General features: G+C 42.3%; 1 protein-coding gene across 1 annotated transcript in view; it reads left to right on the forward strand.

The window, feature by feature from the left end:
• arsj (arylsulfatase family, member J) overlaps positions 1–21,883 on the forward strand; it is a 29,032-nt gene that overhangs the window by 4,289 nt on the left and 2,860 nt on the right. The gene's annotated exons all lie outside the window — the stretch shown is intronic.

The raw sequence follows: 21,883 nt of genomic DNA on the forward strand, positions 1-21,883 counted from the left end.
ACTTAATTTAATGGGGAACATGTAACAGAATGTACACAAATATAGGGGAAAAAAACCAGGCTCAATATGTAGCAAGTAGCATTACAGAATGAATCCATGGTGCTCTGTAGCAGCAGCTGTATACATTATTATAACTGTAGCTCCAAAACTCAGAGCGTGATTATGGGTTCAGTCTTGATCCTGTCAGTGGGGGCTCACATGGAAATCCCCTCCTCTACAAAAAAAAAGTTAGTAAGTGGGCCTTGAGGTAAGATTTAAAGACAAATGAATTTGTAAGTGTTTCCAAATGGAGGAGTAGTATTGTTGCCTGAGCAACCACTTAGGGATGTAGTGGTGGCAGCAGGAAGCTGGAAGGAGATATCAGAGGGCGGCATGGTTAACATACACAGTGTCATGGAGGTCGAATTGTGGTCTAGCTTTGTAGTTTGATTACAGTATGTTTCACATCAGCAGTTTCCCTCTCTGTACATGCAGCTCTGCAGGGTTTCTCCTGCATCCCCCCACCTCCCCCGCAACATCTGTTTCACTCCTTGACAAAAAAGGAGAAGGCTTGCTTTTTTTGGCAGGTGTCCGAGAAAATAATGAGAAAATTGCAGCCACCTCCTGGTTCCACTGCTCTATACCCTGCTGCAGGACTGGGCTAATATCCATGTGGACACAGTAGATACAATAATGTGTACATGCCTGTATTCCTGCATGGATGGTGAACTAGACGAACAAACGTTAAAAACACTTGAAAACACTAAAGACTCGGGAGAGCTAGGGGCCGCTGCTGCTGTCTGCGCCGCCATCTTAATATGAATAAATAATAAATAAACCTGCTATTCACACTGTTTTTGTTAACCGTCAACCAAATGGACAGATTCACTAACTAACGTTCCAACTGGAGAAGGCGGGACAACCTGTGTTCACTGTTGGGCTTTAGTTTTAGTGTGAACTAAACTAACTAGTGAACACATGGTACTATAATGGCTATGAATTGTTTGCAACAGGTTAAATATAAGCACTAAGTCACGAGTGGAGAGAGTAAGTTGACAGAAGTTTTGATGTGACACAAACACATTATTTTGAGGTTTCTGCAACTTAACCACTATCTACTGCTGCCTTCAACATGCACATTCCTCTGAAGTGTTGAACAGTAGCATTTATTGTTGACCACTGATGAAAAGTGACATTTACTCAAGTATTGTACTTGAGTACTTTTTGACACATTTGTACTTTATTAGGTATGTTCATTTATTGCTACTTTAAACTTCTACTCTGCTACATTGTCCATATAAAATACCTGATATGCTGATATGGCATAATACAGTATTGTACTAGTACTCTCCACAGTAGTTCACATATCTACATTTTGTCTACATTGCTGAATTACAATACTAAAATGAATATGTATAAAAACAGGATCATATAATAACCATAATAATATAATACTGTATACAGATCCATTCTGCATAACGAGTACTTTCGTTTTGATACTCGAAGTACATTTAGCTTATTATACTTGTGTACTTTATATTATTCTGAAATGGGCCAATGTGCAGAATGAGCAATTGTACTTTAAGTATATTTTGATGCTAACACCTTTGTACTTTTACTTAAGAAACATTTTGAAATCAGAACTTTGACTTGTAATGGAGTAATTTAAGTCCAAAGTATTTGTACTTTTACTTAATTAAATGATCTGGGTACTTCTTCAAACACTGGTGTAGACACGCTATTACTGTACTTTTGACTTGTAACTAATCCGATAGCAATATACTATTAATATGTTTTATAAATATATCCTGGTTTCAGTCAAGTTGTTTTGACCTGCAAATGAGCAAATTAAAGCTTAATAGAAGTAAACGCTGTGAAGTACTTACTTTGGGAGTAAATGCAAGAGCATGTTCACTCTGTAGGTTTTGGAATATGAGCCATGTAGCTACGTAAGATATAAACTTTATCAATGAATTAAATAGACATAGCAGATGAATTGAAGTAGTTGTGCACTGCTGCTGGTTAAGCTGTAGAAAAGCACTGTAACTTTAACCAGCAACAGGAGCTTGAGAAAAGATCTCCACGCTCTCCGTCCCCTGGGAAACTCAAAGCATCAGAACCATTTCAACCTGTCTGCTTTCCTTTAAGCTGCAATGATGAGATTAGAGGCTCAGACCTCTCCCTTCAACCACAGTTGTTGCGCTCTACAACCCCATCATACTTCCACTGATCTTTACTGGATTGCCAAAGGCCAGGGCAAAGGGCGTTCCTCTTGGAAGCCCCTTAAATTGAGAAATGTTAAATATGTTTGAGGAATGTACATGAAATGGTTTACCAATATTACTAAAACCATCCCACTTGTTTTGTATCCTTTGTAATTAAGTGCCCAATACACACCTCAGGAGTGTCAGAGATGAATGTTCCAGAGAAAGACAGCCATGTCCCCGTACCTGTCCAGACAAATCCACACTCTGGCATGTTCCATACATCATACAGTAAACACAGCTTCAGCTCTACTATCAGTTGCTGAATCTCTGACTTTTTCATTTCTTTTCTTTGTCGGTTACAGACCTGCAGGCAGTCCAGTAAATGCACTCAAATGATAGCAAGTTTAAAGTTCCATTTACATTGCAGACAAGAAAACCTGGACTGTACAGATTGTTTTAGTCTTGTCTTCATCGTCACCCCTGCTGCATGCATTTAAAAACGTCATACAAATGTAATTATCAGCCTCCTACATCACTGAGTAAGATACCGTCCATCAACAAGCAGTAAAGGAGGCCTCAACCGAGGGTTGTGGCTTGGTTCCAAAAGCTCTTCTGTCTTATACTTTAGCCCACTAAATGTAAATCTGGTCTAAACCACAAGGAGTAAGGGGGGCGTTTATTTGCTCAAAGCAGTTCTTTTCACTCAGCTCCTCACCGGCTAAAATGCTGTGTCCTACTTATACACACACCCCTCCACACTTATCTCAAACTCTTCTCAGCCGTCCATTCACCCTTTTCTTGTTGTTTCAGTGATCTGTCAGCATTTCCCTCCCCTGCCTCCCCACACCAGTCTGTCCTAGAGCTCTGGGTGGAGTTGTGCAAAGATGACCAGAGCAAAGGGAATGTTTTGGGTGAAGATTAAGCATGGCTTCTATAGAAGCTTCAATTTGGATTTGTTGAAAGTACATCCTTAAAAGAAAGATCCCTCATATTTTTTGCAGGAGCAAAAGAGGAGATTTTCAGAGATAGCAGAAAATAAAATGAGACCCTGCTTAAAGGAAGAGCTAAGTAAGATGAACTACCCCAGGGCTGACTTTGATTAAATACAGAGCGCTGAGTTTGGGTGCTTATTTGAACCATATGTGAGCAGACGTGGCGCAAGAACACAAGACAAGCCCCAGCCTGGGCAGCAGACCGGGATCCTCCTCAACCTCCGTGGCTGGAGGGGCGGCCAAGACACTTGTCTTGTGGGACTTGAACGATTGCCAGCGTTTGGTGATTCAACTTTAATGACATGTGTGATTTGTTGGGCTTGTGGCTCAGCGTCTGTGTAAATAAACCAGAAAGATAGTGTGATTACAGCAGCATTCAAGAACATAACTCAGCTTTTTACTTGAGGAATGTACCCTTCGCAGTGATAAGACTTCCTGCCTGTATATGGCTTTAATCCATCCAAGGATTCAGATATGCTGTTGCCAGATGTGGGATGTAACCAAGTACATTTACTCAAGTACTGTCCTTAAGTACAATTTGGAAAGACTTTGATTTACTTAAGTATTTCTATTTTATGCTACTTTGTATTCCACTACAATTCAGAGGTAATTTGTGTACTTCTACTCCACTACATGTATTTAATACCTTTAGTTACAGATTTGGATTAATGATGAGGAAACCACGAGAAGAGAGAGGAAGTAAGGAAATGAGTTTTAAGAGCAATGGGACGTCCTTTCCCCTCACGTTAAGGGACGTCCGACGCAGCCAGCTCTGTCCCCTTTAGTCACACACAAACACCGGCACAAATCAGCTCCTTTACATGGTGCACAAAAATCAACTTCCAGTGAGAGCGGGGATCGAGGAGATGACAAATAAGAGACTTGGCATCCAGCTAAAGTCATCAAACTAGCTGCACCTTTACCAGCTTTGAGAACACTTTCATGATCAATCATTATAAAACATATCATATATATTATTCTGAAATGGACCAATCTGCACAATGACTACTTTTACTGTCGCTACTTTCACTATATTTTGATGCTAATAGAGTGGTGCAGTGACGGGTCCTACACTCTGGTACTTCTAATTTTACTCAAGTACAAGATCTGAGTACTTCTACTTGTATTCAAGTACAAGACCTGAGTACTTCTCCCACCTCTGGCTGTGGCTGCCCATTCATAATCTGTTTTGTTGTCCAATGAAGCCATTAATCAGTTGCGTTGGACATGTGGAAGGACTGTGGGCAGGACGGAGCCCCCAGAAGGCAGCACTTACTGCTGTCATTATTTCAAGGCCTCATAAATACTAAAGATCTAGAACTGTCCTTCAGGTGCCTGCAATGTCAAGACCCAGTTCCTTTGAGAATCCCCTTGTCTGTCAGAGAGAAACTACACAGGTACACTTTGAAAGTGTTTGCGCTTCACCTCAAACCGCTCTTTGTCAGACCTGGGGCTGCTTTGACTGATTTCTGGAGGAATCACAGGCTGCACTTAGCATGACATTCTCATTACACGGCTGTAACCTTTCGGTATGTGAACACCACCAAACCTGCAGGAGCTGCAAGAGCACTTAAGGGGTCAGACTTTAACACACACACACACACACACACACGTCTTAAAGGAGAGGTGTCATGCTTTTCCGGTTATTACCCGTCCCCTTGTGTGTTATGAAGGTTTGTATGCATGTAAACGGTGTGCAGAGTCACAAACCCTCAAAGTACACCCTGTAGCGAGTAAAACTTTAACACAGAAAATACCTCCCCAAAACGCCTCGTTGGAGATACGTCACTGCCCATTTGAGTCTTCCATTTCGTTCCGGGTACGGCATGATGTCAAGCCGTACCCGGAACGAAATGGACCAATCCGTGGAGCTGTTACGTTACGTCCGCGGAGCCGTTACGTTAAGCCCCCGCTGATTGGTCCAAATTGACCAATCCACGGACTTCCTCACACACACATCTGTGTGCAGGGAGCAGGCAGCTCAGCTGATTTCTCCTCCCTGGCTGCAGGCTGATAACAGACAGTTGGGATCGCGGCAAAATTCTCTCTGCAGACCCATTCTCTCTGCAGACCCATTCTCACAGCGTTTATCAACCTTTTTCTTACTCAATATCAAGCCACACTTATTGTTTTTACTTTGGCTGTGACTTTGTGTGTGCTCAGGATGAGTTTGGCTGTGTTTGGCTGTGTATCGCTAACAAGGAAACAACACCTCCACGGAGCTCAGCGCGATTTTGGGAGGGTACAATGAGCCGTTAAAGGCAGAGAGTGAAATTCAGTGAATACACGTAGTTTACAGAGATGCTGTATGAGAAACCAATGTGAGTTTGGAAAATTGCACAATATAAATCTATTCTAGTAGACCTCAACAATGGAATTATGATCAGTGGAAATGGCCATGACACCTCTCCTTTAATACATTTTCACATGTATGTTATGTCCATTATATTCACTTCAGATTTTACAAGGCCGTTCTTTCTCAGTTCCATTTCTCATTTGGCATTGATGTAAAAGCTATTTTAAAAATAAATGAAGCAGAATTGGAAAAATACTTCTACATGGAACGGATACAAAAGGGAATTGAAGATAATGTAGTATGTTATATCCAAAAGTGGTTTTATAGACATTTATGGGCAAGTAGCAAGATTAGGTTTACAATGTCCTATGCTTCTGGAAAGTCTGGAAAGATTACGAAGAAAAATATTTGACAAGTACTCTTTTCATCTAGTTTTTGTTTCCAACCAAAAAGTGTTGTGAACAAGCTTTTTTACATCTATTCTCTTGGACAGAACACTTTCCCATGCCATGCTTGATTGACTCCTTGTTGTTTACGTTAATGTCTTACCCACAAACACATGTTGCATTCATTTCTTCCCTTCATTCCCATCCCTTTCTTATTGCCTTGCATTCAAATGTCCTCTCCTAATGACACATCAACAAAGCCTCCCTATCCCCAGTGTACATGTCTGTAGTTGGGTTTCAAAACCTAGACCACCAAGTGACTAGACATTCTTCTCATCGCCATATGTAACCATACTCCCTCTTGGCTCCCACTAGGTTCAGTGTGGTCTCATATGAATCCATCGACCTGACCTCAAAAGCTTACAATGAATAGAGGGATCAAATTCTGAATTGGGCTATATTATTATGCTGAGGAGAGAAATATTTTCTTGGGAACCAGCTTTGAAATCTGCTGGAATTATTGTTACCAAATTGTAAACATAACAGTTTCCTAACTTGATCTAAAAAATGTTTGGAGGTACCTAACCCAGATGGCATTTTGTTTTAGCAAAGCATTGAGCAAAACAGTCTAGGACTGTAACAACTTATCTATTCAAAGGAAATATGAACAACATTTCACCATTGATTTGTTTGGTCTGTTTAAGGATGCATGACACACGCTGTGGTTATGTTGGAGCAGTAAGACAACCAATTATTAGAGAAAATGACATTTGTTGTTTTTGTCTCTTCAATTGAAAAGTGGTGGAGGAAATTAAAGCAATACAGTACAGATCAAGTCCTATGCAATTGCACGATAACAGTTTATTAAAGAACTTAATAGACCAAAATATCTTTCCGTCTTTTCTTTCAGTTTGTGATGGATCAATTTAGTCAGACCCCTAATAAAGATATTTTGAATTCATAACATAATGCCATGGATTTGGAATATTTCATATCATTGGTCAGAGACAGTCTAATTTCAATCAAGCAGAAACTTATCAGTAAAAATAAAGTAGATGCTCAATTATAATAGGCCATCAAGTTTACTGTCATGTGCATTTAAATACAACGGAATGTCATACAATACAAAATAAATAAATACAAGTACGTTTGTGTACGTATGCGCAACCTTGTGGAAAGAAGCCACTTACTAAGCGGTTGGTGTGTGATTTAGAATTGAAGGAGCAAAAACAAAGCTTAAACAGAACCAGAGGTCATTAAGAATAATAAAAACAAGATAATTAGTAAACCATTTATATATATATTCGTAACATTTCATTCTTATTCTTGTTGCAAGTCATACTCAATGTATTTAATTTAAAAAACAATTAAAGGCTTAAAACCCGAGGGCACCGAGCCTTCGCAGCAGCTGGCCCTAGGCTCTGGAACACTCTGCCCCTCCATGTGAGGTCGGCCCAGACCCTAGGGGTTTTTAAATCAAAACTAAAAACACACTTCTTCTCTCTGGCCTTCTAGTTAGAGCGGAGCACGACTCCTGACTTTTCCGTGTGTTTTTTTTATTTTATTTTTTATATATATCTGTTGTAATTTATTGTCGTTTATTGTGATTGTAGTAATGTGTTTTTATTACATGTACAGCACTTTGGCTCGACCAAAAATCGCTTTTAAATGTGCTATATAAATAAAACCTGATTTGATTTGATTTGATTTAAAGTTATGTTTACAGTGGGAAAAGGCTTTTTATCAGATTTACTACCTGCTTAATCAAACAAATGACCAACAATGTATCTTATCTTATCAGAATAGTTGTCATTGCAGAAGAGAACAGACAGGATCACTCTTCTTTACACAGCTTGTCTACCAGGTTCCTGCAGAAAGTCTGGAACCCAGTGGTGATGAGGTGGGTCAGCGGTCAGGGTTTCCCAAAAGAAACTAGTCTGTGGTGGTGGTAAGAGAGTTGTGACATAATTGCATACACAGACTCACAACCAGTGCAAAGCTACCAAGCTATAGTGAACATATTTTCAGTTGACTGTTTGTGCATATTGACTGTTTAAAAACGTACTGTGCCGGCCTGGCATCATAACCTGTTACTAAATATGGTTCTCCCACAGTCAATTCATCACACATGTCCATAACCAATCTTCCGGACAGATTAGTCCTGTGTAAACGGCTTAAGGCAAATGAATGTACGGCCAAACATATTAACAAAAGACTTTCCCAATTTGGGATTAATAAAGTATACAGTGGAGGAAATAAGTAATAATAATAATAATAATAATACATTTAATTTCAAAGCGCTTTTTCAGGTGCTCAAAGACGCTTTACAGTGGTGATAAAACGAGATAAAATAGAATAAAAAATTATTAAAACAGCAACAATAAAATAAAAAAATACAACATAATTTACAAATTAAAAGCCAGTCTGAAGAGGTGTGTTTTGGTCAGTGTTTTGAAAGTGGGGGGGTCGGTGCAGTCTCTGATGTGTTGTGGAAGGGAGTTCCAGAGTGTGGGGGCAGCAATGGAGAAGGCTCTGTCCCCCCAGGTTCGGAGCTTGGTTCGTGTGGGGATAGAAAGGAGGTTCGCTTCTGATGAACGAAGGCTGTGGGAAGGGGTGTAGTGGTGGATCAGGTCGGTGAGGTAGGGGAGGGGCCTGGTTATTGAGAACTTTGTGTGTTAGCAGAAGGATTTTGAAGTGTATTCGTTCGTTGAAGGACAGGGAGCCAGTGCAGGTTTTGAAGGACGGGGGTGATGTGGTCTCTGGAGCGGGTGTGGGTGAGGAGGCGGGCAGCGCAGTTCTGGATATATTGTAGTTTATTTAGAATGTTGGATGATGAACCATACAGGATGCTGTTACTGTAGTCCAGTCTTGAAGTGATGAATGCGTGGATGAGGGTTTCAGCAGCCGGGAAGGAGAGTGAGGGGCCCAGGCGTGCAATGTTTTTTAGATGGAAGAAGGCGGTCCTGGTGATATGGTTTATGTGTTTATCGAATTTGAGCTGGCTGTCACAAATTACTCCAAAGTTGTGAATGTGAGGAGAGGGGGTTAGAGTGGTGTTGTCAAGGGTGAGGTTGAAGTTCTGGGTGGTGTTGGTGCGGGATGTGGGTCCGATTATAATAATATCTGACTTGTCGCTGTTCAGTTGAAGGTAGTCTACTCACCTTAGAGCAATGTGTGATGAGATAAGTAGCTCAAAAGCTTAACATTTGACATCCGATTTTCGGAAAATCTTCAAAACTCTTGTGAAAACACAAATGTACTCATGTCATCCAATTTTTTGGGTGTTTTAGATTTGGTTACCAAAGTCTTAGGATCACAAAAGTAGTGAAATATTTGAATTACACTGTATATAAATGTGTTATTCATGTCTAAAATGAAATTTAGTAAATTCGAATTCTGAGTAAAACAGCTGTCAATCACTCTACTTTCACCACAGCAGGGGCTGAGATACATCAAGACTGAATAATGACTTCATATTACATACCAAGGTTCATGTGATGTGTAAAAAAAAAAAAGAATTGAGCATTAGAACTTTTTTCTTCAACCACCAATTTATTATAATACAAATAAAAACAGCAAAAACACACTTGTTACAATATTGAACATCAGAACTTTTTTTCCTTCAACCAACTATTCAATATACATACAAATAAAAACAGCAAAAACACACTTGTTACAATATTGAACATCAGAACTTTTTTTCCTTCAACCAACTATTCATTATACATACAAATAAAAACAGCAAAAACACACTTGTTACAATATTGAACACCAGAACTTTTTTTCAACTATTTATAAAACACACTTTCACTCAGATTAAGTCCTCATGCCAGGCCTCAAAGCAGTTGCGTTCCAGTAAGAGACACAGGGCAACATCACACTGCTTGCACTTCCAAGGTGTGTCCTTTCTCTTGCCTTGGATGTAGCAATGTTCGCATTTCCTGCGACCTGTGGTGGCCCTGTCGCTTGTTGCCTGGACATCAGCAATGGGCACAGGAAGATGAGCTGCAGGTGCCCGGACAGGAGGTGTATGGACATGCTTGGCACAGAGCTCAGCACTCAGCTCCCCCATGAATGCTCTGTGTGTCATGGGCTTCTTCTGTTGTGACAGACAGACTTCCTTGTACATAATGTAGCTGTTTGTAGTGGCAATGTCCAGGAAATGATAAAATAGGCTCCTGTACCAGCGCATGGTCTTGTGCTTTGCAGAGTAGTACTGTATGAGCTGATCTGACAGATCAACTCCACCCATGTGTGCGTTGTACTCAGCAACAGGTGTGGGACAGGGGGTCTCTATTCGGGTCCAGGAGCCATCTCTCTGCTTCTGCCTTCTCTGCACGGTGTTGCCAGAGTATGCTTCATGGATAGTGGAGCAGACAGCTACTTCCCTGGTGTCCATCCACTTGACAAATACCAGTGGGCCCTCCCTGATCCATCTTATGGAGCCTCTTTGGGATTTTTTTGTCAGGGCGTTAGTTTGTGGCCTTGGGCAGTCCTTGCGGTTCTCTCTGTAGGTCCCACAGGCAGCGCACTTTAGGGCATGGAGAGCCTTGAACAGCTTCGGGCTGGTGTACAAATTATCCATGTAAATATGGTAACCTGTTCCGAGGTAACCTGCCTGCACCAGAGACATTACCACATCATACGACAGGCCATGTCCGGAGAGGATGTCACTTTTACCAGTGTAAACAGAAAAGTCTATTGTGTAGCCATTCCTCGAATCAGCTATGACGAACAGCTTGAATCCCCACTTGGTTGGTGTGGCCTTCATGTACTGGGTCATTCCAGTCTTAGCCTTGGAGGCAACCAACCTCTCATCCACAGCCAGGTATTTATGGGGATGGTAAAAAGCCTTACATGCAGTCTTGATGGTGTCCGTGAGGGGTCTCAATCGGAACAATCGGTCATGGTCGGGTGTGCCCTTTTTGCTGTCGTTCATGACATCCTCATCAGGGTCGCTGAGATGCAAGTTCCAGGATATTGTCCTGTATCTGTCACGTGACATGACCTGTGCTGGCAGAGGCGCTGACAAAAAATGATCCTGCCTCCAGTAGTCCAATACATTGTCCAGTTTCAGCAGGGCCATGTATAGAAGCAGCCCCATGTATTTATAAAAACCCTCAACAGTCAAGTCAGTCCATTTGTATGTTTTCCCCTTTCCCATCTGCTGTGCAGCCCGCTTGTTTGTGTTGGTGCAGAGTGTCTGTACTGTTAAAGCACTGAAAAATAGTTTGAACAAGTCAATGGGTTTGTATGATGATGTTGAGCTGAGCTGTGGCCCGGGTGTGCGAGCAGGTTGAAACCTGGAGACAGGGGGAGCAGTGTCAGGGTCGTTGTCTGTCTTCCAAGACAGTGGAGCTGGCTGCTGGTACGTGTGCTCTACGAGACCTCTTTGCTGTCCGGGTTGATGGTGATGGCTGTGGTGGAGCCGAGGTGTATCTTGACCTCGTCACAGGCAGAGATGGAGGCAGCTGTTGTGATGCTGGTCCGCTGGTCCTTGGTGGGGATGGCAGTGGTGAAGGCCCTTGATCCACGGTAGATCTTGACATGGTGGCAGGCACAGCTGGAGGCTCCTGGATAAATGTCATCTGTGGGCTGCTAGGCCCAGGCAGCTGTGAAACCTCTCTGTAAAACAAATACAAATGTGGGACAATAATTATTACGAAGTTCAACACACACACACACACACAATACACCTATTGTTCATTTTCACGGTACTCCCCACAAATGGCAAGCACACATATAAATAAGTCTATGACAGTCTCATCTGTACAGAACAGTATGGTAAAATAAAATACATGTCCATAGCCACTATAAATGTCTCCGTTGTGGGACGAATAAAGGATTATTTTATTCATCTACACATGTAACCTTACTTATACACATCAAAATAACGTTTACACAGAGTAAACGTTTGCTAATGGAGAGTCTATTTTGTCCGAAGATAAAGTTCATGACGAAAAAAAAAAAGGCATTTTCTCCGTCTATGTATCTATCTCTTCCTCACAGACTAAAAGAATAAAACTGATGGGAGACACCTGTTATATCTTTTTTTATTTGTGGGTAGGTCCTTAGATTTCTCGAGTGTCCATTGGTCTTTTCAGACCGACATGGCTGCCGGCCGGCCGAGATTTCCTTGACTGACACACGAATCCACCAATCACACACAGTGTAACGCCGAGTCAAGCTGTTTGAGCGGCAATATGGGCTGCTGTGCCCTGGTTACAGTCTGACAGGAGGTACCGTTGGAAAGCTAGACTTCCAGCGATTCCGCGGATACCTGAATCATATTTCTACTCCTTACAATCGAAAATATATGATTAAATACGTAAAATATGCGCACTTGGACGCGCCGGCGCGTCCACCGACTCCAGAGGGTTAAGGAGTGTGCTGATGGTGGAGAACAGAGCCTTGGGGTTGCTGGAGCCGGAGTGTATCAGTTGTGAGTATTAGTTGGACCGGGCTGCTTTGAGTGCGTTATTGTACTGTTGTAGGTAGTCGGTGTAGGCATGGAGATGAACTGTTAGAGTGGTTTTCTTGTGAAGGCGTTCCAGTTGGCGTTTTTGTGATTTCATTTGGCGGAGTTCGGGGGTGTACCAGGGAGCTGAATGTGTGAAAGAGACAGTTTTGTTTTTTTGGGGGGCCAGTTCATTAAGACAGGAGGAGAGGGTGGTGTTGTAGTAGTCCACCAGTTGACATGGATTGTCAGGCAGGGGGGAGGGAAGGCGGACATCTTGCAGGGGATGCAGGCTGAGAGTGCTGAGGGAGACAAAGATTTAAGGTTTCTGAAGGATATTGTGCGCTTGTGTTTTTGGATGGGGATGAGGATATTAATGTCCATGGTGATGGCCAGGTGATCGGAGATGTGAAGGTCGAGGCTGGATAGTTGGTGGGTGGTGAGACCAGTGGAGCAGACTAGGTCCAGGATGTGTCCACGGCTGTGTGTAGGGAAGTTGATGTGCTGTGTAAAGTTGAAGCATTGTAGTTTCCAGAAATTCGATGGCATATTTACTGGTTGGGTCATCAATGTGGATATTGAAATCCCCTACGAGGAGCACAGATGGAGATATTGCGCATAGCTGGGTTAGAAGGTCAGAGAGGTCGGAGAAAAAGGTGGGATTTTGTTTTGGAAGGCGGTAAATGATGGCTGTGACCAGGGGCCTCATTTATAAAGGGATATACGCTCAAAAAATGGCGTACGCCAGTTTCTACGCAATGTTTGCAATTTATAAAATACTAACTTGACGGGAAAATGTGCGGTCCTCCACGCAAACTCTAACCCATGTGTACGCACTAAGCACACAAACGGGAGAGACGAGAAACTGCGACACCGTTGGCAGAAGGAAGAATGGAGAGAAATATGTGGAAATAATACCATAAATAAAATGTTACCTCTCATTTATCAAATATGAAGAATTAATTTGCAAACATTGATTAAAGCCAATCTTAAAATGATTAAACAAACGCCTGTTTGAGACTCCTCAGTGCACACAAAAACATAACTTGGAGAAATAAATAAATACGGATGCTATTTAAAACCACCTCGAATATGTTGTGTTAATGTTATGAAATGTTTTCTCATAAATGATGCGGTAAGCAGAAGGACAGAATTACGTGGGGGTTGGGGTGTCGAATAATCGATTAATATTCGCCAGGGCTGTCCGATTTTCGATTTTGATTATGGTCAGTTTCTGGCATCCCTAGTAGATACGAGCATGGTTTTATATACTATCACGTTTAATCGTGTTTTATGCCGTTTGCCAAGACTTGATAAGTCGCTCGTAAAACACAGGAGGTATGGAAACTAAGAACACCATATGTGGTAAATTGTACAGCTAATATAACACAACACATTAGTTGTATTTCCTTTAACTGGTGGATTATGGATATATAGTTGCTGATCGACAGCTGGAACACAAACCACCAAATACAACAAAATAATTCAGATCCAGTCGTCATGACTCCACTCCGGAGGGATTCCCCGATCATTTCTTACAGTTTCTCATCAAGGGGGTGTCTCCTGTCCCCGGTACAAACACACTGCCTTATGTGTATTTTTTTTGTCATTAACCTTTTTCGGACCACTTATTTATTTATTTTGGTGACGATCCGACCTCCATGCTGCTACTCTGGTTCAAACTGCATCCACCAAACATTATGATTTATCTCGACCTCCCCAAAATAACCTAAATCTGACACGGTGTGAGATGTCTTTTTTAGCTGTTCTGTCATCATTTCCTGCGATCTTCTTCATGCAGTCAGTCAAAATGAATGAATGAATGGGCGTTTCTTTGACTATTTATAGGCAAATATGGGCGTTACGTGAAGCCCGCAAAAGCTGCGCCGCATTTCGAGTCGATTGTGATTTATAAAGGGAAACAGGGGTAGGAAGTGCCGTACGCACTTTCCTCGCCGGTACACAATGTTTTGTGAATCGGAAAATGTCGGAACATTTCTGTACCTATTTTTTTGCTTTGTACTACGTAAGCAACCTTCCCACGTGAATCCTGCGCAAGGCGTTATAAATGAGGCCCCTGGGGAGTGGGACCAGAGAGCTTGAATACCAGGTGCTCGAATGGGGGAATATCAGGGATGGAGATGGTGGTAGCTTTCACATCCTTCCTAAAAATAGCAGCAATACCACCCTTGTGGACGCGGTTTGTCAAAATAGGTGAATCCTGATGGAGTGACTTGGTTTAATGAAAAATAGTCCAGAGGTTTTTGCCAGGTCTCAGTGAGAAAGAGGAAATCCAGGTTATTGTCCGTTATGAATTTATTTAGAATGTGGCTTTTATTGTTCATGGAGTGGGTGTTGAGGAGGGCCGCTTTTAGAGGGCGTTGCGTTGTGATTGGATGGCTGGACCGGGGAAGTGGTCGGAGATTGGTCAGATTCACGTGTTGTTTGTTGTTGTTGTGGCGTAATGTGGAAGTGCGGCACGACCAGATGGACAGGATGGAGTGTGGAGACGTAGAGTGGAAGAAAAACTTACGGCCTGTGTGGAGGCCGTCGTCCGCGGAGTAAACCCGTCTCCTTGAGGATGTCCATACAATCGGGAGGCAGGTGGTTATTCAGAGAGTGGAGGTCTGAAGCAGAGAAAAGCGGTAGCATGATCGGGGGGTGTGGTGCTAGCACAGAGCTAGCTGTTGCCGGAAAACAGGGGCCGAATGACCGTGGCAGAAGAAGTGGTGTGAGCCCGGGTATAAGCCACAGGATAATCCACAGCATCACAGGAGGACGATGTCAGCGGTTTGCGAAGGCGAGGTGGGAACGAGTGACTGACGTCCATGCGGAGAATGGATGCCGGGCGACTAGCCCGCTAGCTTGCTAGCTAGCTTGATAGCCACTGGCCGATGACCGCCTGGGAGGGAGGGCGTCAGCGGGGGAAGCCCGAGGAGGGGACGAGAGCAGGTAGGCTGACCACACCGGGATGGAGAGACTCTGGTGAGACAAGCCGTGGAGCTCAGGTAGAGACGAGAGTATTCAGTTTATCGTTGAAGCCACCGGATGGCTAAGGGTCTGCTAGCTAGCGAGCTAGGAACCGATGAGCCAGCAGGTTGGTGACAGCAGCGTGAAGTAACAAAAGTAGCGATTCGGTATATCGATGTAATAAAAAAGATACTGATGTTAATTAACATTTAAATAGGTAATTCACTTCAGAAACACTTTTTGTTATATTCCATGGAATGCTCTTAACATCCCGATAGCAATAGGCGCGTTCACAACGCAGTACTTTTCCCACTTTAGTTCCGATATAGTTCCGAAATGTCGCGTTCACACCAAAAAGAGCCGGAACTGAAATTAGTTCATGAGAACCTCAGTCAGTTTTCTGTCCCTGCTAGAGAGCAGGTACTTTCGTGGGAGAAAAAGGTTCCTATGTCTGATTGGCTGGGCGGAATGCAAACCACGCCCCGTAAAACTCCCAAAAGGTTTTGTGAGGCCGCCATTTTATTTTCATTTCATTTCAAACCTTTATTTAATCAGATTAATATTATCCTCGCATTAGCATTAGCATTAGCCCAGCGCAGAAACGCAGAGAGACTAACTTATGGCAACACAAAAGAAAACATGGGAGCGGTGGAGATGAGGAGGTGTCGGCGTTCTGGCGATTTACTCGGAAGGCTTCAGTAGAAGCTGCTGGGAGTCCCAGCAGCTTCTACTGAAGCCAGTCCCAAACTCCGGGGACTTCCAGCCGGGGACTTCCGGCCGGGGACCGAAAGTTGTTTGCGGCCTGCCAGTAAACCCAAAGCAGAAGAAGAAGAAGTGACGTCAGCGGCTTCATTTGCCTAATCCTCCCCCAGGGACTTATTCCGGTGTGAACGCGATCTGTACTTAGTTCATGAGAACTAAAGAGTTCTGATGAACCTTTGTGGGAAAAGTACTGCGGTGTGAAAGCGCCTAATGAATGAATATGCTTTGACAATAAATACATAAAAAAATGTCATCTGTGGAAGCCGTGGCGCTGTAAAAAGCACGACCCGGCTAAAATAACTGGATGGCCTGCCTGCCTGTCAGCCTTCCATCTCGTGCACAAACTTATCTCGTGCCCTCATTGGTCATGTGTGCGTTCGTGTGTGTTGGAGGAGGGACTCTGTAAGGAAGTCTGAAGGAAGGGGCAGATTTCTTTCGGCTGCGTACGTTCAAATTCTAGCGCACTCAAGCTGGTTTCTCCATTCTTACCTACCCTACCTTTAACTGTTGTTTTAGCCAGGCAAAAAATGTTTTCAAATCTGGACTGGAAACAATAAAACAAATAGGACTTAGGTGGTGGAGCGGCGGACAAGCAACGCCAGCGTCCATTCAGTCCCCTGCAATTTAGGATTACTGAGTATTTGATCCCTTGCAGATTTTGTAAGTTTGCCCACTTACACAGAAATGAACAGTCTATAATTTGTATGGTAGGTTTATTTTAACAGGGAGAGTAAGAATATCAAAAATAAATCCAGAAATTGACATTATATAAAAGATAAAAATGTATTTGCATTTATCTGAGGGAAATAAGTATTTGATCCCCTTGCAGAACATGTGTTAGTACTTGGTGGAGAAACCCTTGTTGGACGCACAGAGGTCAGGCGCTTCTTGTAGTTGGTCTCCAGGTCTGTGAACATCTCAGGAAGGATTTTGGTCCACTTTGAAGACCCTCTCCAAATCCTTAAGGTTTTGAGGCTGATGCTTGGCATCTCGAAGCTTCAGCTCCGTCCTAGGGCTGTGCAATTAATCGTATTTTAATCTCGATTACGATTTTGGCTTGCAAGGATTACGAAAACAACGTAATAGAAATAAAAAGGCCAGGTTGTCAGTGACAAAAATGCTTTAATGGACCTCAGCCGTTATAAATAATAATACATTATAACAAATGATAAATTATAAAAAATAAAATGGTGAATCACAAACAAAAAGGGTTAACAGGCTTTGCTACAACAAATAGGTACATTGTCTCTGCAGTTACACTTTCTTACACACACATAAATACAGCACACAGTGTCTCACCCGACCTATTTTCTGCAAAATTGCAAACAGTTTGAAATAGTGGAATCAATAAATTGGCATAGTTTAAATAAGTTAAAATAAGTAGGGTTAGTCGTTAGTTTGTGTAGTATTTGGCCGTGTAATAAGCCAGATAATGTGCAGCGAGCCGGTCATTATTGAAAGAAAAAACACCGACAGTATGATCACAGAGACCGACGCGAAGCAAATGTTTACATTTGAGATGTTCCCGCATCACTGTGGTGCTCCTGTGCCATGCAAGTTCGATTTTACACAGTTTGCAGGTAACACACTTTTTACTGTTGTTTAAAGTGAAGTGCTCCCACGCTGTTGAAGATGTTAGTCAGCCCGTGCTTCTCTACGCCTCCGCCATTTTTTGAATGTTTTTTTTTCTTCCAGTGACGTAGCCAGCGTCGCAAACAGAGAGTAACAACATAGACCCAACGAATCGACGACTGAATGAGTTGGCAACTCATTTGGTCATCGAATTTAATCGATTAAGTCGATTAGTTGTTGCACCCCTACTTGAGATAATTAACAAGTTCCTCCTGTGTAGTTCTTTGCTGATCCCTCACCTTTCTCATGATCATCGATACCCCACGGGGCGAGATCTTGTGTGGAGCCCCAGACCGAGGGCCATTGATTGTTGATTGATGCTTTCTGATGATCTTGTAGCCAATCCCAGCCTTGTTCAGGTCTACAATCTTGTCCCTGAGGTCCTTAGAGAGCTCTTTAGTCTTGCCCATGGTGGAGAGGTTGGAATCTGATTGATTGATTCTGTGGACAGGTGTCTTCTATACAGGTAACAAAGTTGATATTAGGAGTACTTTTTTAAAGGAAGAGGAGTTATGTAACCGGTCTGAGGGTGCCAGAATTCTTGTTGGTTGCAAGGGGATCAAATACTTATTTCTCACAGTTAAATGCAAATCAATTTTGATCTTTTATATAATGTCAATTTCTGGATTTTCTTTTTGATATTTTTACTCTCACTGTTAAAGGTCCCATGTCATGGCCATTTCCACTGATCATAATTTCATTGTTGAGGTCTACTAAAATAGATTTATACTGTGCAATTTTCCAAACTCACATTGGTTTCTCATACAGCATCTCTGTAAAGTATGTGTATTCACCGGTATTCACTCTCTGTCCTAAACGGCTAGTTGGAGCTCGCCCCCCCCCCCCCTCCCTGTGAGCCCAGTGTGCTCTGATTGGTCAAGCGACGTGCAGCTGCTCGTGAGGCTGTGAGCCGAGCAGTGAGGAGCTGCTGTGAGGAGCAGACAGGGCTTCCGTGTCGGCGAAACAAATACAGCAAGAACAAGCGAAACTCATCCTGAGCACACACAAACACTCACAGCCGAAGTAAAAACAATAAGTGTGGCTTGATATTGAGTAAAAAAAAGGTTTATAACGCTGTGAGAATGGGTCTGCGGAGAGCATTTCTCCGCGATCCCAACTTAGCAGTCCGAAAAACGTTTACCCATTTAAACAGTCGTGGTAGATACCTTGTTTGTTTTAAACATCATAAATACACAAACAACAATGAATACTTACAGGTTGTGTACCCGAATCTCCCGCTGGTCCAAACAAAGTAGGAACAGCATCGTTCTTCAGTGCCCTACGCTGTACATATCCGGCATGAATCGCTGAAAGGTTTGGGAAGCTTTGTTTCGTGAAAGGCTGGCAGAGGGTGCGGCCAGCGCTGCTGGGTGTGGCCATAGCTCTTCCGAAATGGAAGAATCAAATGGGCAGTGACGTATCTCCAACGAGGCGTTTTGGGGAGGTATTTTCTGTGTTAGAGTTTTACTCGCTACAGGGTGTACTTTGAGGGTTTGTGACTCTGCACACCGTTTACATGAAAACCTTCATAACACACAAGGGGACGGGTAATAACCGGAAAAGCATGACATGGGCCCTTTAAAAATAAACCAACCATTACAGTTATAGACTGTTCATTTCTTTGTAAGTGGGTGAACTTACAAAATAGGCAAGGGATCAAATACTTATTTCCTCCACTCTATCTATCTACCTATCTATCTATTAAAAGTCACCTATTGTGCAAAATGCACTTTTTTATGTCTTTTATACATAAATATGTATCCCCGGTGTGTAAGGAGACTCACAAAGTGTCAGAAAATATAACCATCTCTCTTTTCCTCCTTACCCACATCTCTAAAAACGGGGTACAACGGAGCTGATCCAGATTTGCTGCGGTCATGTCGACATTACAAAAATGTGGGCTGGCTTCACGCCCACGGCCCTATCAGAAACGTTGCTGTATCAGAAGCAATGCGCAATGTGCTTTGGAAATAATATGGTCTGTGTTTACATTAGCATCATCGCTAACACTCAGAGCTAACGCTGTACTGGAGAGAGCATGTGTAAAGAAGCAGGATATAAAAGGTACTGTCCTTGTGGTAAACCCGCGAGAGAGAAAGTGTTTGAGCTCCATACTGTTTCAGAAATAATGCTTGATGTGGTTTGGAACATAATATGGCGTTTAATCACGGCAGCGTTTAATAATAATAATAATAATAATGATAATAGATTTATTTTGTTAGCACTTTTACAGGTGCTCAAAGACGCTTTACAGATATAGTGAAAAGAAAAGAACAACAAATACATATATATAGTTAAAGTCAAATTAAAATCAAGCAATACAAAAACAATCACACATTAAAAGCCAGATTGAAGAGGTGAGTTTTTGTAAGTTTTTTGAAGGTGGTGAGGTCAGTGCAGTCTCTGATGGGTTGTGGGAGTGAGTTCCAGCGTTTAGCTGAGTTTCTGCTGGTAGACAGCCTTCTCTTCACAGAGCTCACTGCTTGCATGCAGAGCTCCAAAGGGGCGTGGCCAGCAGCAGCTCGGTTACATTTAAAGGGCTAGACCCAGAATCAGCACTTTAGTAACAGGGCTGAAATAGAGGGGTATGAGACTACAATGGGTGGTCTGTTTGGTATTTTGAGCAAAACACTTCAGAGACATTTTTTGTATACATATGGCCCTGTAATATATTGTTCAAATATAGCATAATAGGTGAGCGTTAAGGCACTGTTCCCTATTATTCATTACAAATGCATATGTAAATGTAGTGACAGGAAGGCCAGGATGCAGCCACTAATTATCTCTTGAAAAAGTGTGAATAACAAAATCTCATGAGGAATTCAAAGTTTATATAAACATTATTCTATCAAAGATCTCGGTACATTATGTCTAGTAAAAATAAACCTTACCAAACTAACACATAACCATCTAGCTTCCTGAAGTACGAGTTGGTAACATTCAGGCTTGTGTGTTAGCAGTTACAGTCGGCTTTTATGTGGATATGTAGTGTGTATTGTTTTTGTTGGAGTAGGATTTGAGTTCAAATCACTTGTTTATTGGTATGTTTGGAATGTTGCACTTACCACTAGATGGTGACTTTTCATGCTCAAGGGGCAATGGAGGTTTTCTGGGCCTGACCACATTCTAGGTTCTCCTCAGACCGAATCTTCCTCTCTAGAAACCAAAACTAGACACTTTATTTCACTCCCTCTGCCTGCTGACAGCTTGACTGCACACCACTAACCTCAGTGAATAGCAAGGGAGGGTCAAAAGAGTGAAGAAGGGGAAGAGCCATCCAGCTTCTTCAGTTCCTTTGGTCTGGGGCGTATTGCTTTCAATCACAGCAGGCAGAAATTAAGTCAAAATGCTTCCAAAGCCTTGCTAGGGGCTTGGAACACAATCAGTCTCAATAATGACAAAGTGGACTAACCATATTTAAGTCATCCTACAACTCATATTTCTAATTGAGTACATATATTTACTGTGTGTATGATTGGGGGCATTTAGCATTGTAAACTAAAAAACACTTCCTTTGCAAGGCTGTGGTAACTTCAGAGGCCATCCTTACCATGACACTACTTTAGGAGCAACAAATTCAGGCACCAGCTGACAGTTTTATGTGTTGGATACATTGAGTAGCCTTAAGGTAACGTAAATACGTGTAAGGCACTGTATAGAGCCGCTGTGCGGTTTGTCTGTTTTGAGATACTCTAGAAGATGATGGTTAACACTTTGAACCCCATGGTACAGGAGCTGGATAGGATAAGGTCTAATTTTAAGGAAAACACAACTTAGTTTCAGGGGATTATAATGAATACTCATTTATGGATATTATATTCCACTGTTAATGAATGATCCCCCTAAATACATACAGTAGTTACAGTGTTATTTCTCACTACTAAGAGACAATCATAGCTACTTTACAAGAGGGAGCTTGACTTTTCTTCATACCTTTTCACAAACACAGTTCTCTACAGTGCAGCAGTACAGTGGTATCTTTGGCCGAAAATCTCAAACTGAGTATTTCACTGAGCAAATTTAAAGTGGCTTAAAAACATGCTACAAATAACCATTTAGCATGTGCAAATGACATTTTAACTATAGCAGGAGCATGTTGGCTACCATGATGCCTGCTATTATAAGATGATTGTATTGTCTGCACTTCTGTCTTGTTGTTGTGTTGCTTCCTCTTGTGGTGTTTCACGATAGGACCATAATAG

Source organism: Trematomus bernacchii, unplaced genomic scaffold (assembly GCF_902827165.1).
Source record: "Trematomus bernacchii unplaced genomic scaffold, fTreBer1.1, whole genome shotgun sequence".
Classification (NCBI taxonomy): Eukaryota; Metazoa; Chordata; class Actinopteri; order Perciformes; family Nototheniidae; genus Trematomus; species Trematomus bernacchii.